This window comes from Notothenia coriiceps, unplaced genomic scaffold (genome assembly GCF_000735185.1).
Source record: "Notothenia coriiceps isolate Sejong01 unplaced genomic scaffold, NC01 NC01_scaffold00022212, whole genome shotgun sequence".
NCBI lineage: Eukaryota > Metazoa > Chordata > Actinopteri > Perciformes > Nototheniidae > Notothenia > Notothenia coriiceps.
In genome coordinates this window covers 124028-128785 of record NW_011354913.1, presented here as the reverse complement: position 1 = coordinate 128785, position 4758 = coordinate 124028, and positions in this window count along the sequence as shown.

Genomic DNA, 4758 nt, shown 5'->3' with positions numbered 1-4758 from the left:
ACCAATAAGTGGATTTAATTTAAAGTGGACCTATCATGCTATATTTGAATAATATAGTGTAGGACCATACCTATATAAGACATATTTATACTTTTTATTTTTCAAAATACCAAACAGATCATGCATTTTAGCCATTCCTCATTTCGCTCAATTTAACACTGTCTTTGCATGGGCTGATTCTGTGAGAACAGCACCATCTACAGGCCTGGCATATGTACTACAGCGTCTCCAGCGCTTTCGAACGGCAATGTTCGTGGCTGTCTCCTCTTGATTGGAGGAGTTGGCCCAATAGCCGCAGCGCCACTTCTGTGACGTCATAGAAGTGTTCAAATCTGGATTAGTCTGTATCAGATCCGTTGCAGCCCCTTTTTAAGAGATTTGGGTATGGAGGAAAATAGAGAGGGTTGTGTTTTCTGACACTTGGTGAGTTCCCTAGAACACCGGGGACACATATTCATGTATAAAAGACGTACAAAAGTGCATTTTGCATGATAGGTCAACTTTGAGCACATTTTCAGACAGCCAACACTTAATATAGCTTCTATTACTGGTGACAAGTTGTGTGTTATAATTTTGAAGAGCTGGCACTGCAGCTCACACACGTCAGCCCCTTGCTTTCTGTTTTCACTCGTCTATTGTCCTACTAGGTCAAAGTAAAGTTCTTGACATTTCATTTTCATTTCATCAGTCAAACTCTTGGCATAATGGCATTTGTGTTAATCAAGCACTTACACGACATATTTAAAGAACACAAACACACACTCCAGTGTTCCCCTCCATCCCCTCCCCTCCTCTCCTCTCCAGGAATCTGCTGATGGCGCAGTCTTTCCTTCTGCCTCTCCCACCCGTTCTCTTTCACCGCACACTTTTCCGTCTCATGAATTATGTATCTGATTAATTAGGCTCGTCATTCGAGTATATGGTCAACTGGAAACTCCCCTTTGTTCTAGTTCAAACTTAAAATGGACCTTTTTCCTCCCGTTCTTCTTCGCCTCGCTCCTGCCGTCATTGTCGGCCGTGTGTTATGGATGAGAGGAAGGGCCCTGGGTATTTGTTGTGCCCCTCGGGAAGATGCACGGTTGCTTTAGCCAAATAGCCTGATCAGTGCTTGCTGGGCCTAAAAGATTGAAATAAGTTGGAAGATTTATAAAAACCTTGAGGCATATGTCAAAGCAATGCTGCAGTTTCACTATGTCTTCAAAGCCGACAGTCTGCCTGTGAGGATACCTAGTATCACTCAATCACTTGTATTCATATTTGGAGAAAAGAATCTGAAAGAATACAAGCGCTTCAGCTGTGCACAGAGTACGGCACTAGCTTCTCGCTCAGCACAAATGACAGAAGGCTTTAGGGGAAATGATGTATTCCTGACTGACAGCTGACATAAGCTGCGAGTGTGTGTTGGAGTTTAGATTTTTAATCAGACAGCACGTCGACAGCACTGATGAATTGCTTCCTCTGCTGCATAATCTACACGCTGCCTCCCCTCTCGACCTTCACTGGAGATTGACTGCTTGTCTATGAGAAAAAAGTCAAAGTAGAGAAAGGAGAAGACGATCTATCTCCATTCATCCTTTCTTCACCCTGGTTGTTTAGCATCACATCAGGCTCACTACCTCCATCTTCCCCCTTGTTTCCTGCTCGATCACTGTTTCATTCCCCCTGCCATTTCAGCTCACTGTCTTCCTGTTGTTTCTTCCCTCTGTTCTGTCCCTCTTACCCCGGGGAAATTCTGCTTTCCGAATGACATGTACGAGTTGTTTGTTGCAGAGAATTGGATGTTGATGTTGCCTGAGTGTGGCACTGTTTGAAGTGAAACTAACTCACTGCTCTGGTGTGAATGCAATAATAGGCACAATATGTATCCAAAACATAGAGTATCTGCACTGCTGAGCGGCCACTGCACTCTGTGCCTTGGTCTTTCCTGAAAACACAAGTGCATACTGCCACCTGCTGTCCAGTAAAACTACTCCTACGATTCAACGTGATTTACCAGAATTCTTACAAAAGATATTGCAGAAATATGTGGGAAGTGAATCAGTCCAACCTGCCTCATACATCCACCTACATTTGGCATTGACACAGGACTCCATTTCCCCAAATGAGCCCAATGTCATTCCAATGTTCAGCATCAGTCCCAGAAGTTAACAGCATCTGAAGCACACCTCCTACTTTGTCGTTCTGGGACAGAAAGAGATGAGAAGGGGCCCCAAGTCTTTTCATTTCAGTGAATCTAGGGGCTGGAGGCTCTGGCGATGACTTGGCAGAAGGGTGAGCCGTTGCTAGAGAGACAGGGAGGCCACCCACAGCCAGTCCACCTGCACAATCCAGCATGGTTATGTGTAATTGATGGAAAATGTGCTTGTGGGGTTCACAAACGACCATACCTAATGATTTACACTGATGGAACTCCATTGAGACGATGAGAATAACGGGGCAAAACTAAAATGTTGCCAAAAGACAGGAAGAGATTTGAATTTCAAGCCTTTTCAGTAAGGGAGGAAACTCTAAAATCAAGAAGGGTATGAGTTTGTAATGGAAAATGGTCATTCATAACTCATTACTGTAACTGGTCACAAATCTATTGATACACAATATTACCATCTACTAGGTGTAAACTCCTGCAGGCTATACAGTTGTTTTATAAGGGATATTGCTTGATTTAAAATAGTCTTGTCAAAAGTAGTAGTTCTTCTTACGAACTGGTTTTACTCTGCTTCATTTCAGATAGTCAGTGTGTTAGCAGAACCCTGCAGTAGCTATTAATTACACTCAAATGAAGGGCTGAAAAGATCCTGCTGCTTTCTCCACAAGCCCCTGCTTTGGAAAGGTCAGTGCTAAGGAAAAACATCAGCCCTGATATGTTGGCACTTGTTTTGTGGGATAAAGAGAACTCCAGTATGAAAACGTTCAATAATACTTTTTATAGCATGTCAGCACCTTCAAGTTGGGGTCTCGCATTAATGAGCAATTGGATTGTGCAATTGCTGATTAATGAAAGTGTAATCAAAGCAAGTGGCTTTAAGCCAGGATACAATTCACCATTTGCATCCATGTCTCACTTGCTACGTTGGCAGTAACCGGACACTTCTGCACTGTTTTCTCACTGCATTACAAGGAGATGAATAAGAGGCTGGCTGAAAGAGGCACATTGAGATTAACTGTTAGGGTGGACATCCACAGCTAGAATAAATAAATACAATTAGCCAAGTAATTCATTTTAACATTTTAAATGTTGCCGCCACAAAGAAGTGTGTGTAATTATCTCCTTTCCTTTTGTAAAAGATGCTCCAGTGTTCCCGATGCTAAAGGAGATAAGAAAAGAACCATCGAAGCGCCTTTCCTTCGAGTTTCGAAAATTGGAACAGCTTGCCATGGCTGCAAAACATTTTAAGGATAGTTTAGGATCTTTCCTTAAATAAAAAGACTATTATACCTAGGGCTGTAACGATTAGTCGACATAATCGACGACGTCGATCATAAAAATTCGTCGACGCGGAATTTTAGTGTCGGCGCGTCGTATAAAAACAATCAGAGAGCCGGTAACGTTAATTCAAAACTGCGCAAATGTTCATTTGTAACTGCAATGCACTACAGGAAGTGCTGGGGGCAGTATACTCTCCATTGTCTGCCATGACTGCATTCTGTACTAACAACAAAGAAGAAAGAATAAGAAACGATGGCGGAAAGGAGAGAGAATGAGGGTGATGAAGAGCTCAAAAAAGCGAGACCGAGAGTTTCGAAAGTGTGGGAGTATTTCACAGACGACAAGCCAAAGAAGTCAGTGAAATGCAGAATTTGTAAAGGGGAATTGGCATTCCACGGCAGCACTACAGTGATGCACGAGCATTTAAAACGCAAGCACCCTGGAACCGTGAGGACTGCTACTTTGGATCATGGGTAAGTTTGAGCAAGTTAGCCATAGTCATGTTTACGTTAGCTTACATGTTGGAAAACAGAACGTCTCATGGTTAATGCTTGCTAAGCAAACGCTATTTCAGTTATGTTGAGGCTGCGTGTCCACCAACGAGCTGCTAAACAGCGCCAAGCTTACAGCGTAGTAGAGCACACTAGAGCTTTATGGACGCTGTAATTAATTCCAAACTTAAAATAATCGTTAGATTAGTCGACTAATCGAAAAAATAATCGACCGATTAGTCGACTACCAAAATAATCGTTAGTTGCAGCCCTAATTATACCCCATTTTCCCATTCGCTGCGCTAACCTGCTTTGGCTAGGACAACATGTGAACAGTCCTAACGGCGTTAAATAAAACACAACAACATTGACAAGTTTTTCCTTTTTATTCATCGAGACAACATGGACATTAAAAGCAGAGCAAAATGAAACAAATCTTCAGTCCTCGAATGTTTTGATCAAAATAATCCTTTTTTTTACAGTAAGGGGACAAGAGCAATCAACGTGAGCTCTAAGTGGAAGAGAAAAAAGAAACTCCCCTGTCATAGGACTAACATTGTACATACGCTTTTAACTGACTATCAAAAAGTTCAGGGATTGAAGTGGAACCTGACAAACCAAAACAAATCACAAGCAATTTTTTATTTATTTCAATTTCACTAAATGCCAAGAAACAAGGATGATGTGTAAAGGCTTTTAAAATAGGAACACAAAAACCCATAACGAACTGCTCTAAGTTTGGTATTCAGAAAGATGCCTGCCTGACATCTAGACCAAGAAATACATCAGATGAACCACGACTACCCTCATCCGGCCAAAAGATAGACAGATGGAACATGA